At 33.9% G+C, this 18,471-nt stretch overlaps 1 non-coding gene across 1 annotated transcript; it reads left to right on the plus strand.

Annotated features, from left to right (window-relative positions):
* The first annotated feature begins 5,870 nt into the window (after positions 1–5,870).
* LOC129901897 (U4 spliceosomal RNA) lies at positions 5,871–6,022 on the plus strand. The gene has a single exon (XR_008769984.1). It is a non-coding gene; the product is annotated as a U4 spliceosomal RNA (small nuclear RNA).
* The last annotated feature ends 12,449 nt before the right edge of the window (positions 6,023–18,471 follow it).

Genomic DNA, 18,471 nt, shown 5'->3' on the forward strand with positions numbered 1-18,471 from the left:
CACTCTTAATAAAAAAAACATGTGAATTCGACTTGGCATAACGCGTGATAGGGATGCAATTCAAGCGCGTCCAGAGTAAAATCCGAGGCCAACAACAGTAAAAAAAAAAGAAGCAGAAATGACACTTATGCCCTTAATGGATCCCTTTTATATATATATCCTTTATTTATTCAAATCAAAATTCAATTTTTTTCCCTCTTCTTTCTAATTCTATACTCAGTCTGTTTTTTCTCTCTTTTTTCACCATTTCTGATCTTTTTTAATGGAAATGGCTTCGAATTTTTTTGTCATTGTGGAAAAAAGCTATAATGAAGATGACCCATATGACCAAAGTTGTAAAAAGGAACGAATTTATAGTCATGTTCTCAAAAAGATTCTGCAATGTATCAATAATAAACTTTCAAAAGAAAAAAACTAATCATACCTGGACTAAATTGATGAAGAAAAGGCAAACATCCAAGAATATAAACTGAAAGAACAAATCTTGAACAAATTTTTCTTTGATTTGCGAAGAAATTATAGCTAAGGTTTGCGATTTTGAGAAAATAGTGAATGAAAAGGTGAATTAGTTGACTATTTTATTTTTTAATTTTAAAATCTACGTATAAATTAGTTGGCAGTCATTGAATTGCTAATAAATTCATGTCACAGCATTTGCCTTACACGCATTTAGGGTGCATGTGTCGAGTGATTTTTTGTTTAAGCGTGGGATAATTAAAGTTTCTACTTGTGCACTATGAAAGTTCAAGGTCCAACTTAAAATTTGAAGCCAAGTTTAAGGTCCTATTTATGTATTATGCCTTAATTATATTAGTGTCTATGAACGTGTTTTGCACGTTACTCCCTAGCAATTATAAAAAAGAAACTCGATAACTAATCTAGAGTCCCATCCCGACACCCAATTCGGGAATCGAACCCAACGTCTGACCTCGACATCTGACACCTGAATCGAAACTTTACTTTTGAACCAAGATTTGATCCTGATTTTCGATCAAAGACCCAATCCTACACTCTTCCCAAGACTCAACCCGAGACCCTACTTCTGATCAAGATCCGATCCCGACATTCGACCTTGGATTCGACTCGAAACTCAACATCGACACCTAACACCCGACACTAATCCTAGAACTGGCTTCTGACACCAACTTTCAACCTAGGACCCGATCCAAATCTCAGATTGGGACCCGACTTCAAACCCAAAATTTGATCCTGCACCCGATTTTCGAATCGGGATCTGACCCCACCTGATCCTGACAACTGACACTAGATTCGACCTTGACTTCCGACTCCTGATCTATTTTGACTTTCGATTCGAGATCCGACCCCGATATTAGATCATGGACCTGACTTGCAAACCTGAATTTGACTCTGATACCTGACCCTGACTTCTGAGTGAGGATCCGATCCTGACTTTCGACCTAGGACTCGACTCCCACTCTTGATTCGAGACCCAACTTTTGAATCAGGATCTGACCATGAGATCTAACTTACAAATCGAGATTCGATCCCGATATTTGATCATGACGATTGATTAAGGATCCACTTCGATACTTGATCTGAGACCCGACTTCGACTCTCAATCTGAAACCCAACTCCAACACCCAACACGAAATCCCACCCTAACACCCAACTCGAGACTCAACCCTGACACTCCACCTAGGATCTTACCTCGATTTTTAACTCGAGACCCGACTCATAAATTGTTGATTGAACATTTTGCCTTTATTAAAAGACTCTGTAATAGATAAAATTATCATTTACTATTTTTCTACAATAGATAAAATTATCATTTACTATTTTCTTTAAATAATTGTTATTCATATAAATATGTAAGTCTTTGAAATGAATTAAAGTTATAACTATTAAATATTTACTCATTAAGGATATAAAAATCATTTAATATTTAATGAATATTTTGGTCAACCAATATTATAAAATGTGTAGAAAGTTCCTAGTCATAGTTTACTTGAAATAGATTTAATGTTAAACTCCTAGTATTAATATGATAATACGTATCCTACGATAAACTTAGTCCTAATTGAAATATGTTTTGTTAATTCCTAATACAAAAATTACATTTATAACTGTTGATAATTTTTTAGATGGAGGAAATTTTAACTTAAAAGGGCAAATAAGTAAATCAACTTTTAGTGGATATTTTGGTCAAACAACATTATTATTTGTGCTTTATAATACAAAAAAAACTTTGATAATTAATTTGGAGTCCCATTCCGAGATTCGATTCGGAACTTGACCTCGACAACCGACCTCGACATCCGACACCTGAATCAGGACTCTCCTTCCGAAATAAGACTTGACATTGACTCCCGACCCATTTTCCGATCCAACACTTGTTCTAGGACTCAAAGCGAGACCCGATTTTGACTCGAGATCTGATCTCGATATTCGACTTTAGACCCGATTCGAAACTCGACCCCGACATTCGACCGTGACAATTGACACCCTACATTGATTCGGGACCGCACTTCCGCCATCAACTCCTGAGTTAGGATCCGATCTGAATTCCGGATCGGGACTCGGCTTCCGACCTGAGATTCGACCCTATACCTGATTTTTGAACCAGGATTTAACCCCATACGACCCTAACATCCGACACGAGATAGACACCGACTTTCGAATCCTGACCCGTCCTAACTTTCGACTCGAGATCCTACCCAACATTAAACCCTGGATCTGTCTAGTGAATCGGGATCTGATCCTGAATCTGACCTAGTATCCCTACTATTGACATAGGACCTGATTCCAACTTTTCATTCGAGACCCGACTTCCAAATCACACTCGACTCTAACGCTCAATTAAAGACCCACTCCGATACTTGACCTAGGACCCGACATCAACTCTCGATCTGAAATTCAACTCAAACTCCCAACACGAAACTCAATCTTGACACCTAACTCGGGATCCAACTCTGACACCCCAGAATCTTACCTCGATTTCTGACTGGGGATCCAACACTCAAATTGAGATTCGACCCGGGATCTAGGAGTTGGGTCTCAAATCATCTTGAATTTAGAAAAATTGGGTTAATGACGGAAGGTTGTATCTCATTGAATTATTGATTGAATATTGTCTTTATTTTAAGACTCTATAATAGATAAAATTATCATTTACTATTTTTCTACAATAGACAAAATTATCATTTACTATTTCTCTTTAAATAATTATTATGCAAATATGTAGGACTTTGAAATGAATTAAAGTTATAACTACTAAATATTTACTCCTTATGGATATAAAATTCGTTCAATATTTAATGAATATTTTGATCGACCAATATTATTAAACGTGTAGAAATTCCCTACTCATAGTTTACATGAAATAAATTTAATGTTAAGCTCCTAGTGTTAATAGGATAATATGTATCCTACAATAAATAATCTTAATAAAAATATGTTTTATTTAGTCCTAGTACAAAATTACATTTATAACCTTTAGTAATTTTTAGAATGAGAAAATTTTAACTTAAAAGGGCAAATAAGTAAATCAACTTTTAATGAATATTTTGATTAATCAATAGTTATATTCGTATTTTTATAATAATATAGATAGATAGATATAGATTAACTCACCTAATATTAATCGGTTGACGTTGCTTGACACGTTACATAAACTTTGGGGCAACTCTTGACATATAGAGAGGATAATAAATGACTATTCTTCCTTTAAAATATCTCTTTAACCATTTACTCTAAGATTGATTCCTCCAGAGGCCAAAGGTGATTCTAACAATTTACAAAATGATTATCGACCCAAGCTAAAATTAAACATTTTTGTTAAAACGATATGTTTAGTTCCTTAAAGGCCTTCACGTGATAAGAAAAATACTAACGGGTCGATTGGTTGTTGGTTAGTTAGCGTTTGATCATAAATTTCTAAATATTTTTGATAAGTTATTTTTGGGTAAAGTTTCACTAGAATTGTTCATGACTATGGTTAAAAAATCAAATCTAACCGTAATTCGAACCAAACCAATTAAAAAAAATTGATATTTGGTTTGATTTGGTTAGGTTTGATTTTAAATTTTGCAAACCGATACTATTTGATTTGATTTTGGTTTTACTAAAAATAAACCGCAAAAATAACCGAACCGAACCGAGAAATTATATATTATTCATAAATAAAATATAAATATTTTATTAAATTTTAATTAACTTAAGTCTTTAAGTTTATCATTTTCTCAATCCCAACATTTAAATTTTGGTATATAAGTCTCTTGTACCCCTCCTCCGGGTGGTTCCTCAATTGTTGAGCTTGAGTTATTTTTTTTCTATAGAGATTTGATGTTTTGATCTTTGGTGTATGATGACTTTAGTATTGCTTAACTAAACAAACCACTTTTTTTGTGTAATAATAACTCTAATATTGCTTAATTACTTAATTGAATCCACAATAGCTTTCATGTGGATGCTACTGTGGATTGTTCATGTACTAGGTGTTTGTGTTTATCGGGATGCGAATGATTTCAACAAATCTATTATTTTCAAACCGAAAAAACCAAAAAAATTGAACTAAACCGAACCAAACCGACAGTTATTTTTTTAATTTGGTTTAGAAATTTGAAAACTTATTAAATTGGTTTGGTTTTGGTTTTAACCAATAACCGATCCAAATCGAAACATGAACACCCCTAAGTTTCACCATGCGCTTGACCATATATTTTGGGGAAAATATGATTTATATCCATAAGTTATAAAAATTATTAAAATTATCCATAAGTTTGTATTATCATTTTAGAACATGTTCGGTTAAAAAATAACCCTATAACATAATTGATGACGATCAATAACAACAAAAATAACAATATGGGCTAGAAAAATAAAATAATCACACACTCAAACTTGTCATTGATTCGGGTTAATTCTAACCCATTAAAAATAAGTTATTCTTTTTAATGAAGTTGGTTGTAGATAGATATTAATTGGGATTAATAGATGATGAGTATTTTTATAAAAATATAAAAGTTTTGGGTAATTTTTAAAAAATTTCAAATACTAGTTCCCAAGTTTTTTTTTAAAAATTCCCAAATATATTTTTAAAAATTTCCAATTTTTCCCTAATTTTTAAAAAATTCCAATTTTTAAATTTTCTAGAACTTGAGAACTTGGGATGTTTGCTAAATATATTTGTCAAGTAATGGCAAGTTATATGACCAAACACTAGTTCCCAAGTTTTTTTTAGAGTTGGGTAGGTATTAATATTAATAATGTAGAGATTGATTATGTTAAGGTTAGTTGATTAAAAGTGATAGATATTTTATGTGGTTAACTTAACTGTTTAATAGTCGAATAAAAATAGGGGCAATTTTCTTGTGAAATTTGAACTGAAAATATCTAATTAAAACACTTTATTAGGAATTGATGTGTTCAATTGAAATATGACTTAGTTCGAGTGTCTACATGAAATATCTTGATTATGTATTAAGTTTTATTTATTTATGTATTAGTTATTCCATCTTTTATGGCCATGCATAATATAATACATGAATTGATTCATAAATTATACACACTTTGTTTATTTGGGTTGTAAAATGATAACCATACACCTTACTTAATATGCTAAAAATCAAACGTGATGAGTATTAATTATGCTAATTTTAATACATAAATAACCCTATTCGTATCTAACAATCAAACGACCCCTATGCACTTATTAAGCTAAGTAACTAATGCTAAGTTCATCAAGTGAAATAATTTAAAACTAATGTGAAGCTGTATGGTTTCCACTTTCACCATTTCAGAAGTTAGATTTTATTATACTAATCCAACCAATAGTATCCCACATCGCTCATGTGGAGTCATAGAGTCCAGAAATGAGGCTATAAAATTCGATCTCAATGACATTGACAATTATCTTTGCGCTTGGGGCAATGACGCAGCTAGTGAGGTTCTAACCGAGGCGCGTCTATTGCTGGTTGAAAACTATTTCCAAACCCCCTCTTCGGCTTGGGTTCTTCCTTTGGCCGTTGAGAATTTTTGGAAGGGCTCCCTTTGGGGTTATGCCCTACAAATCTCAATAAAAAATTTAATTATATCTTATCAAGTTTTCAGCTCTTTTTTTTTTTAATACCAAAGTTATTAAATTTAATTGAAATTTATACTTTCTATGCTTAAGCTTCGCATTGAATTGATGAGTTAAAATTCAAGTTTGTTTTGTCTTGAATTGAATTGATATGAGTTAAAATTCAAGTTTGTTTCGACTTGAATTAATATTGATATGAGCTAAAATGGATCCACATGAAGCATTTGCTTACAATAATTGATATGAGCTAGAAGCAAAGCTAGTTAGCTCCGTCCTAAATTGATATGAGCTAAGATGTAAGCTAGTTAGCTTTGCCCTAATTAAATTTATATGAGCTAAGAAGTTTTGTCCTAAATTTATATGAGCTAAAAGTTTCGCCTTTAATGATATGAACTAAAATGGATCAACATAAAGCAGATGAATGTTCTTCTGAATGTTTTCCTACTATTTAAGAATACCTCTTTGACCAATTAAAGATCATTTTAACTAGAAATTATTGAATAAGGGTTAAAAATACATTTTGTTAAGAGTTAAAAATAGAAATTATTGAATATTTTAGGTTAGACCTTTAAATAACATGTTGAACATCATTTTTTATACACTTTTTTTTACCATTACTGCTTTAAAACCTTGATAGGTCAATTTAGGGTCAACCTAAATGACTAATCTTTAGTTATATATTAATTATCTCACCAAATTATCAATCTTTGGACATGCTTGACACGTTACATAAACTTGGGACAACTTTTGACACTCTAGAGAGGATAATAAATGACTTCTTCCTTTTAAATATTTCTTGATTAACCAATTAACTCTGGATTGATTCCTCCAAAATAATACTCCTATAATTAGTGATATATATGGTTTTAATAAAAAGTCAACTAGATTAGATGAGCCATACCAAAATTTATTACACTGTAGATATTAGCTTTAACTAAACTTAGGGACCACAAGAAGAATCAAATCAAACTAAAATTGAAAATTGAGTAGAGGAAATTAACTCATGAATTATCACCAATATTTATAAATATTAAAAATGTTCCCTTCTTTTTCCTCTGCATGTAATAGAAAAACATTGATTTAAAAAGAGACTTTAAGGACCCTTCTATAAAAAACTGATTTTTTTCTAAAATAAAGCTCAATATAATAAGGATTTAGGGTGGGGTGGGGTGGGAGTGGGGAGATTGGATGATGGAAGCTACACCTTAAAGCTATCAACTCCTTTCAATACGTTTACAACTGACTAATTATTGAAAGATCGAACAGGAAATGAAAAATCGTACTACAATAATTGTAAATAAATATTCTTTTCTTGTTCAACTTTGATCTACTTGCCTGCACAATATCTTTTTTGAGAGAAGAGGTCAAGGGGCAAAGTGACTTTCGAAAATCGTCTTTTATATCACATTAAGAAAAATAACATAAAGAGGATCATTACTTAAAGAGTTTCATTATCGAAATACTAATATAGGGAATAGGGATATATCTTGATTAAAAGAAATTAGAAAAATCAAATATTACATATTTCATAAAAGATGACATAGTTTTAGAGTAGAATAGTGAATGCAATTTAATTTAAGGTATATTATATATTTCTTATTTTTTGAAATAAATTAAAAATCTATACATGTAAAAATTATATAGATTGAGTATGTCATGCCAAGAATACTAACAATTATTACTATTATACCTTAATCCCAAACTCGACAACTTTTTATTTATTTAAAGAGATTATAATTAAAACAAATAGTTAACTTTCATCCTTCAATTTAATGTAGTCATTATTTTCAAACGGATATCATACTAATTACAATGTATAACTTTAGGGAACCCTTTTTTATACACTATATAACATAATAAATTGTTCTTGATATATTAAAATTAGTAAGTAAAAATATATATTTTATTTTTAATATAAGAAACCAGTAAACCAAACTGATGAACTCCTCAAAATAGTCAAAATAACCGAAAGGGAGAGGATTAGGTACCCTACAAGGCTACAAAAGTACGAAAATGCCATGCAAATAAAATTACATTGATATTTGATAGCATAATTATTTTAATTTTTTTTATATTGTATACTAGTAATGATATTCTTATAAGCTGTACAAAAATAATTTATTATGACATACTAAACCAGGTTTCCGATTGAATATTAGTATGTAATTAAGGAATCACTTGATAGGATGCATTAGAAAAAAATAACGTTTGTATTAGCTTGCGTATTATTAATAAATTATTTGGTGGTATCATACTATGTGTAGAAATCTATACCACCTAACGATTTCAAGAATCAGGTTCTTGAACTAGTGATACGTACGTAAACAGTAAAGACAAGACACAAAATTTATTGTGAAAAACTTTCTTGATCAACGGAAGAAAAACCACAACCTACCCCTAGTAGGATTTCCATCAAACTTCACCAACTTTCAAAGAGCAGTTTAGATTACAACTCAATAATCAATGAACTAACTCAAACTCTTAACTCTAACAATTAACTATAATCACAACTCAAACTCTCCAAGAAGTCAAATCCACTTCTTGTTACAAGCCTCACTTTCTACCTTAGAAAATTATAACCCACTAATATTCTTAAGTAGAGTTCAAACACAGGAATTAACTTTCGGAAAGAAAAAACTAAGTCTAGTTCTTCTTCCTTCAATGCTTTGCTCTTGGGACGCTACCTTGCCTTTTGCTTGAAAGAAACTCGTGATATTAGATTGCAGAATCCCCAAGAATCCTTTATACGCCATTCTCCTTTTATAGCATTGGTTTTTGAAGATCTGGTTGAGTTCTACAAGAAAAGTACAACTTTAGTTTTATTGCTTTTCCTCATATGAGTCCTATTGTGTCGTCTTTCCTTTATTTCTGCGTTTTTGACTTATACAAGGATTTGTCCATTTTCCCGCGTCTGCCTACTGCACCATCCAGCAAGTGAACTAGGTTTCCATAATCTGATTCTCAGTTGTCATTATCAAAACCTTCTTGAATGGTGTCAACAAATTCCCCCTTTTTGATGATGACAAACCTTGTACCTTTTGCACCTACACATATGTTAAGTACAAAACCAACAAAAATCAACTTCCCCTATTTGACATCTCAAAAAGAAGAGTAAGTGAGGAGGGCATGAAGAAAATAATGTGTGTAGACTAAATCAGAGCCAGAAATGGCAACACGAGCACCTGTTTGAAGAAACACAAAATACTCACAGTCTAAGAATATTAGCCATCCAAAAAACAACAGATAACAAAAGAGAACACGAAGCAACAGATCCAAAACACATAGCAAGATATCCCAACATTTAAGCCCAGAAGGGCACTAACATAGTCTTTACAGAGCAAAAACAACAAAAATACAGTTTTCACAATCCAATAAGGGTAGGGTCAAAGAATAGGCTATGTAGGCTAGGAAGGAGGAGTAGATAAGGAAGGAGAGGTATCAATAAGGAGAAGTAGCTTGTCCATACGAGCATTATTTTCCTATTGCTGCCTAATTAGTTGGTACTTTAGAGCAACCAATCCTCTTTGTGCATTAGCAAGGTCAGCCCTTAGAGTGTTTATCTCAGCCTGCAGAGCATTGTTCTGGTCTCGAGCAACATTGAGAGAAGCCATCAACTGGGTAACTAGACCAGGTATAAGAGCAGAATTGGCAACTGGTAGGAAATCACACTCAGTAAGAGTGTTCTATCAATCATGTCCTTCTTTGTGTCCCGATGTTCTTTTCCCAGAGGTACTTGAAGGCCTGAAATACAAGAGTGAGCAGACTCTCATAGGCCAACTAGTGAGGACCAGTTTTAGGATCAACCACCCTAGCCATGTGAGAAATCATGATAACAGGCCAGTTTATGCGATCATCCAGATCAAGAGCATTGGCCAATACCATGTCCCTAAATGTGGTTTCATGCCTTCTCTCCCCATGAGGAACGATCGCCTTATGCACTAATTCAAATAGAAGCTTGTGAAAAGGTGTCATTTCACCCTTCATTACTTTCGTAGGCCGGACAATCATCCTTCCTTGTGTGAACTTGGATGTGAGTATGCAATTTTCATCCTTAGTCCAAGCATATTCACTTAGCCCAACAATAGGAATTTGCAAAATTTCTCCAAGTTGAAGAGAATCAAAAACAATCTCAACTCCATGAATCCTAGAATTAACCATATTATCCTCCAATACCACCAGATTGGTATAGAATTCAGCCACTTCAGACTCATAAAAAATTAATGGATTATCCACAAAAAGATGTCCCCAACCCTAAAAAATTTAAACGTCTAATCAACTGTTGAACCATAGGAAACTCTTTAACCTTCGGATCAATACTCCTTCCCCGAAGAATAGCTTTAGACCCAAAATACAACTCCTTTCCCATAGCAAGAAATTTTTCTAGATTTTTGTTAGGCTTGACACTAGATGTGGTGGGTTTAGAGAGTACAACCTCAAGGAGTTCATTATAACTGGACTCAAGGTCAACAAAAAGGGAGAAAGGATATAAGGGAGACTTACCCCAAGTTTGTGGTCGTTTGCGACTTGATTCAGCAACTTCCTCTACATTAGCCTTCCTTTGGCTGCGAGTGAACAGAGTTCGGGGCCCAACCCCTTTAACCACAATATATTTCCTAGGACTCTTGAGTGCAGACCGACAAAGCTAATTTAGTGAAATATCATCATTCGAAGTGGAATGGGGTTTAGATAGGGGCTGAGATGAAGACGGTGGAGAAATTAGTACTGTAGGATGGTTAGGGGACACATTGGAGGTTGCAATGGGGGAAAAAGATATAGACAAAGAGTTAAGGTTTTTTGGGGTTGGTGGTGATGGTGATGGGGTGAAGGTTCAATGGTATTAGGGATGGATGAAGGATTAGGGTTTTTAGGGGGATATGGTGATGGTGAAGGGGTGAAGGGTTCCGTGGAGTTATATGGTGGGAGAGGAGGTTGGTGAGTTTGAAGAGAAGGAGAGGATGGTGGCGTGTTCGTCGGCAATTTTGGGTAATCTTTCCCCTGAGAAGATGCCTCCGGTGATTCCCCCTAAGATGATGCGGGGTCCTCATCGTCAGAGTAATCGACGAGGACTGAAATGAGGGAAGATATGGCATTGGAGGAGGTTGGTTCTAGGTGGGTGGTACGTGGAGGGGGTGGAACTGCCATGAATGTAATTAGGGCTTGGTAGGGGAGAGGAAATACCAGTGGGTGGGTGGTTTGAGAATGATGGGAACTAATAATTATGGGATTTACGGGTGATTTGATGGAAACTGATAATAGTCTGTTTAGTGAATAGATGGCGAGGTGACGGTTAAAATCCCGAGATTAGTGCGTTGGTCAGTTAATATTCAGAGAGAAGATATGAATTTCTCGCCCATTTGGAATGTAGAGTACAGGTAAGGGGACCAGGTTTAGTAAGATATGTGAATATGTATTTAAGATATGCCGGAGTAGTAAAGTCCAGGAGGATGAGTGCATACCTATTAAGGGAAGGACCTAGTTCTTATGTGCCGTCAATTTGTGTCTCTGCTTTGTTATAGGAAACTAAGGGTAATATCATCTGAGTTGTAATGTTCTTCTAAAGATGAGTGTGTACCTGGTACAGTACAGAGGTGAGTCAGTAAGTCACATTATATCTAGAATACTAACTCACTATTTATCAATTGATCTGTCAAGAAAGAGAGAAGATAGTTAATTTGACTGATAAATGAGATCAAGAGCCAGTCTATTTTTCTCAAAATGTTCTCTTCCTAATGCTTTTGATAAATATATCATCCACCTCATCTTCAGTTTTACAAAACGCCATAACTATGAGTCCTTTTTCAACATTGTATCGAAGAAAGTGATGTCGTACATCAATGTGCTTGGTTCATTTGTGTTAGACCAGGTTCTTAGCCATGTTCATTGCACTGGTATTGTCATATCTTATTGGTATGCATCATACAATGATTTTGAAGTCCAAGAGTTATTTTATCCATAAGAGTTGAGCACAACATGACGCAGCAGTTATATACTCTACTTCAGCAATGGATAGTGCAACTGAATTTTATTTTCGTGGAGCCCATGACACCAAACATGGTCCAAGAAAATATGCCATACCCGATGTGATTTTTTTATCTACAAGATAGCCTGCATAGTCTGTATCAACAAATCTAACTAGATCAAAAGAGTCTCTTGTAGGATATCAGAGAACCAGGTTCTGAGTTCCTTTAAGGTATTGTAGTATTCTTTTGGCGGCCTTCATGTGTGACTCTTTTGGAGATGACTGAAAACGTGCACATAGTGCGACACTAAACACTATGTCTGATCTACTGGTTGTGAGGTATAGTAGGGATCCAATTATGCTTTTGTATTTTGTGTCACCGACTTGGAATCAGTTTCATCCTTGTCAAGTTTTGTGGTGGTGGTGGTAATAGGTGTATCATGTACTTTGGCATCATGCATGTTAAATTTTTTCAGTAGTTCTTTGATGTACTTTTTTAAAGAATCGATGTTCCTGATAATGACTGATGGAATTGAAGTCCGAGGAAGAAGTTCAACTCTCTCATCATGCTCATTTCAAATTCACTACTCATAAGTTTTATAAACTCGACACCCATATATGCATCTGTTCCTCCAAAAATAATATAGTCAAAATATACTTGCATAATTAAGACATGAGGACTCTTTTTCTTGAGAAATAATATATTGTCAATCTTGCCTCTTGTATATCCATGTGTAAGAAGAAATATGGACAGCCTATCATATTATGCACGTGGTGCCTACTTGAAGCCATAAAGAGCTTTGTCCAATTTGTATACGTGGTTAAGATATTCATGGCTTTCAAAACCTGGTATTTGACGAACATACGCTTCTTTTTGCAGATATCCATTCAAAAAGGCACTCTTCACATCCATCTGATATAATTTGAACTCCATTGTGCTGCAAACGCAATCAACATTCTGATAGCTTCCATTCGGGCTACTGGTGCGAATGTCTCATCATAGTCAATCTCTTCCTCTTAATTGTAACCCTGAACTAAAAGCCTAGCCTTGTGTCTTGTGATAGTTCCTTAATCATCGAGTTTATTATTGAATACCCATCTTGTTCCTATCATTGTTCGATCTTGAGGTCTAGGAACTAGGTTTCATACCTTACTTCGCTCAAACTGATTTAACTCCTCCTGTATGACAATGATCCAATACGCATCTAGGAGTGCTTCTTTAATGTTCTTGAGTTCTATGACTGATAGATATGCTGAGAAGGTACATAAGTTCCATAGTTTGGATTTGGTTTGGATTCTTGAGTCAGGAGGAGTGGGCAGGTTCTGTAAGAAATAAGAGCTTTTGTATTTCTAGTTGTTTGTTTGACTGCTATCTCCTGAGACTGAATGAGGAGGACCAGGTTCAGTAGAGATACCGTCCATAGTTGGATGAGTATCTTCTGTAAGCTCATTTGATTCATAGTTTTGGTCTGGAGTTCCGCCGTTATTATTTGAAGGTTCAATGTCTTCATAGTCAGCATCATCAACATCTCTTTGTACAAGATCAGTCGTTCCCATCTCATCACGATTATCTTGAATATCTTTCTCGACCAAGTGATTAGCTTCGTCAAATATAACATGTGCACTTTCTTCAACACGATTAGTTTTTTATTGAAAACTTTATAGGCTTTGCTTTGAGAGGAGTATCCGAGAAAAATTTCCTTATCACTTTTGGCATCAAATTTTCCTAGAGTAGCCTTGTCATTGTTGTGTACATAACATACATAGCCAAAGGCCCTAAGGTGCATTAAGTTTGGTTTTCTGCCTTTTAATAATTCATAGGGTGTTTTATTGAGGATAGACCTAATCATACATCTATTAATCAAGTAACATGCAGTGTTTACAGCTTCTGCCCAATACCCCTTAAGAACACCACTGGCAATCAACATGGTTCTTGTATTTCAAGGATCTATTTTTTCGTTCCACTACACCATTTTGTTGTGGTATTCGAGGTGGAGAAAAAATGTGTTCTATACCATTTTCTGCACAGAACTCAAGAAACTTAGAGTTTTCGAATTATGTTCCATGGTCAGATCTGATGCTCATTAATTCACATTTTAATTTCTTTTGAACTAGTTTCACAAAAACTTTAAATACATCATGTCTCATCTTTTGAACTTAAGAACAGAGTCCATGTGAATCTAGTGTAATCATCAACAATAACAAAAACATACCTCTTACCTCCACGACTTTAAACTCTCATTGATCCACATAAGTCCATGTGCAATAATTCCAGGGGTTTCTTTATGCTTATCATACCTTTTGGTTTGAATGAAAATCTCATATGTTTTCCTTATGCATACGCTCCACATACTTTCTTTACATTGAATCGTCCTGTTGGCAGTCCTCGTACCAGTTTTTTTGAGATTAGTTTGTTTATTGTTGAAAACCTTGCATGCCCCAATCTCTTGTGCCATAAAAATAAATTGCCATCAACTGCACTTAAGCTTTTTAGCATAGATGTTTCTGGGCCCATAATGTCAACTTTGTAGATATTTTGGTGCCTTTTTTCTATAAAAACCAATTTCTTTAATCTTGCACTAGTCACTCTGCATACAGTAGATGTAAAGAGTACATCATTCCCTCTGTCGCACACTTGTGATACGCTGAGAAGATTATGTTTTAATTCTTCAACATAGTACACATTGTCTATTTCTTGAGAATGAGAAGGTCCAGCTTTGCCAATTCCCATGATTTTGCCTTTTTTCCATTTTCAAAAGCTATGCTTCCGCCATGGAAATCATTCAGTAAGAGAAATTTATATTTATTTTTCGTCATATGCCTTGAACAAGCGCTATCCAAGTACCACTGCTTATGTCTTCCTCTTTTCTATTCCAGCACAATCAATCAGAGATTAATTTTGGGCACCCAGATCCATTTGGGTCCCTATTTGTGAGCGAAAGGATGAATTACGTTTTTCTTAGTCCATTTAGGTAGGTGATTATGTTTATGAACCGGTTTCCTAATTCCTGTTCCATAAGATATTTTTTTCACATATGTTAGATTATTTTAATAACTATGTTTCTCTTTTGACACATATGCGTTTGATGACTATTTTGTCCACACTGAGTACATGGCACATCATAATAATTTTCACCAGATTTTATAGAATTGTTCTTGAAACCTATTCCATGTTTAGTTGAGGATTGACTTCTTTGGATATCATCAAGCATCACGGATGACTTAGTTTACTCATATTGATCTCCAATTCCCTTTTAGTTTTCTCAAGTTCTTCAAATAGAGCCTCATTCTTTTTAGTTAAAGACTGTAACTCGTTGTTTAACCTTTTTGTAGTTTCATCTAGAGCAAGGTGTATATTGTTTTGTACATCTTTTTCTTTTCTAGAGGAGTTCATCCCATTATTTGTTTCTTGAAGATTGTTGTTTAAGGCTTCTAGAGTCTCATTCTCTATTCTCAAAGCTGTATATAATCATCCAACATCTGTTCTTTTACAGAGCATGTTGCAGGATATGCATCGATGAGGACAGCAGATAGTGATTCTAGTTTTCTTTTGGAATAGAGATGAAGATTTTCTTTGATATGATGAAAGCTTACCTTGGACTGCTTGTTGTCTCTTCATCTTCTTCTGAATCTATTCCATCCATCAGAGCCAGGATTTTGTCTTTTGACTAATAATAATTCTCCTCATCATCTGACTCTGCAATTGCCACTAGTGCTAGGAAGTCGTACTCCCTTTCTCTTTCCTTTTTTAGTAATGACTGATTTTCAACTTCAGTCCCATCAGACTCTTCTCCAGAAGAATTTTTCATTGTTGCACAAGCTTTCTTTATAGTCATGTCAGTCTCTTGATTGGTCATTCTTCGATTTGTAGGAATGTATTGATCACTCCTGACTTCATTGGTTCTTTCAGGGTTATTCTTTCTGTACTCCAAAGTCCACAATAGACAGAATTTGATGAAGTGATCTGGACTCCACACTTGTGACATCGTTGCTCTCTCAAGTTTTTGTCAGTAGTTCTCTGAGATTGTCTCCTCTGACTTGTTTGTCCTTTTCTCAACATTCTTTGAAACCTTTTGTCATCAGTGCTATATTATCCTCTTTAAAATCTTCTTTCTCAGTGGCTTTAAGAATCAAGTTCTTCTCTTTCCTTTTGCCTTCGATTTCTTTCTCTTGGTTCTTCTTTGTTTCATAGGTCAGCAGACTTCCAATGAGTTCGTCCACCATCATAGTGTCAAGATCACGTGCCTCAGTAATCGCTTCTACTTTGCTTTCCCAAGACTTAGAAAGAATACTCAGGAGTTTTCTAATAGCTTTTCCAGTTAGAATTACTTCTCCTAGAGAATAGATTTCATTGATTATAGCAGCGAACTTGGTATGTATGTCTTGAATTGTTTCTCCATCTATCATTCTGAACAAATTATACTGTCAGTTCAGATTATCGATTTTGGATTTCTTGACCTCATTGGTTCCCTCGTGGGTAGTTTGCAAGGTATCCCATATTGCCTTTGCATCCTAACAAGCAGAGATTTTGTTGTATTCATCTGGACCTATTCCATAAATTAGAATCTTCTTAGCCTTTGCGTTGTTTTGAATTACAGTTTTCTTCCGTATTCCACTTCCTTCTGTCTTTTGGTACCTGTGTTGTCCCATCAGTTCCAGTCTTCATAGGAATAGTGGATCCGTCAAGGATAACATTCCAGAGATATAGACTATCTCCTATCAGGTGATCCATCATCCTATTTTTCCACTATCCGTAGTATTTTCTAGTGAATAGTGGTGGCCTTGTCTGTGATTGTCCTTCTTGTGCAATAGGTGGTGCAACCATTGATCCTTTCCAAGATTTGAATCTTTGAGTGAAAAAACCTGCTCTGATACCAATTATAGAAACATATACCACCTAATAATTTCAAAAACCAGGTTTTTAAACTAGTGATACGTACGTAAACAGTAAAAAAAAGACACAGAATTTATTGTGGAAAACTTTCTTACTCAAGAAAAGAAAAACCACAATCTACACCTCGTAGGATTTCAACTAAATTTCACCAACTTTTAAAGAGCAGTATAGATTACAACTCAATAATCAACGAACTAACTCAAACTCCTAACTCTAACGATCTACTATAATCGCAACTCAAACTCTCCAAGAACTCAAACCACTTCTTGTTACAAGCCTCACTTTCTACCTTAGAGAATTATAACTTAATAATATTCCTACGTAGAATTCAAACACAAGAATTAATTTTTGGAAAGAAAAAACTAACTCTAGTTCTTTTTCCTTCAATGCTTTGCTCTTAGAACGCTACCTTGCCTTTTGCTTAAAAGAAACTCGTGATATTAGATTGCAGAAGCCCCGAGAATCCTTTGTACGCCATTCTCTTTTTATAGCATTGATTTTTAAAGACCTAGTTGAGTCCTACAAGGAAAGTACAACTTTTATTTTATTGCTTTTCCTTATAGGAGTCCTATTGTGCCATCTTTCCTTTATTTCTGCGTTTTTGACTTATACTAGAATTTGTCCAGTTTTCCGCATCTGTCTACTGCACCATCCAGCAAGTGAACCGGTTCCCATAATTTGGTTCTCAGTTGTCATTGTCAAAACCTTCTTGAATGGTGTCAACACTATGTATAACTAATACATGAAAAAATCTTGATATTAGTAATGCAAAGAATTAATATATACATTAACATAATTAATGACACAATTATCCTTCAAAACCATTTCTATATACTATTCATTAGGGATGTTCACGGGTTGGTTTGGGTCGGTTATTGGTCAAAACTAAAATCAAATCAATTTAATCGGTTTTAAAATTATTAAAACCAAACCCAACCAAATAAAATATATATCCATCGATTTGGTTATCGGTTTTGGTTTGGTTTGGTTATTAACCATACACAAAAATAAAAGAACGATTCATTCAAACGAGAAAAAAAGACAATAATTCATTCAAAAAAAATAATTGTCTTGCCATTTTGGATTTTATAATTATTATATTAGAACTTTAACTATGTTTAACTTCCTGTTTATATTGTTAGTTAATCCAATGTACTAAACAACATAAACTTACTGAATAATGTATAAGCTAATGATATGGTTGTACAAATAAAATGCGACGCATCATATCTTATTATTTTAAATTAGTGTGCTACATTTTTTGCATAAAAATGTTCAAAAAAAGTAATATATTATGTATATATTATTATTAAAAAATATGTATATAATTTGTCGGGTTCAGTTCGATTATTTCTTTGATTTTTTTGAACAAAATCAAAATCAAATCAAATATTATCGATTTTTAAAAATATAAAACCAAACCAAATAAAAATCAGTTTGATTTGATTTTTCAATTTGGATCGATTTTTATCCAAATTGTGAACACCCCTACTTTCCATTGTATTCTGTGAAAAATATTTTTACAAACGATTCCTTTTTTAGAAATTATATAATGACTATTATTATTAATATACTAAC

The sequence above is a fragment of the Solanum dulcamara genome, chromosome 8 (assembly GCF_947179165.1).
Source record: "Solanum dulcamara chromosome 8, daSolDulc1.2, whole genome shotgun sequence".
In the NCBI taxonomy this organism is placed as follows: domain Eukaryota; kingdom Viridiplantae; phylum Streptophyta; class Magnoliopsida; order Solanales; family Solanaceae; genus Solanum; species Solanum dulcamara.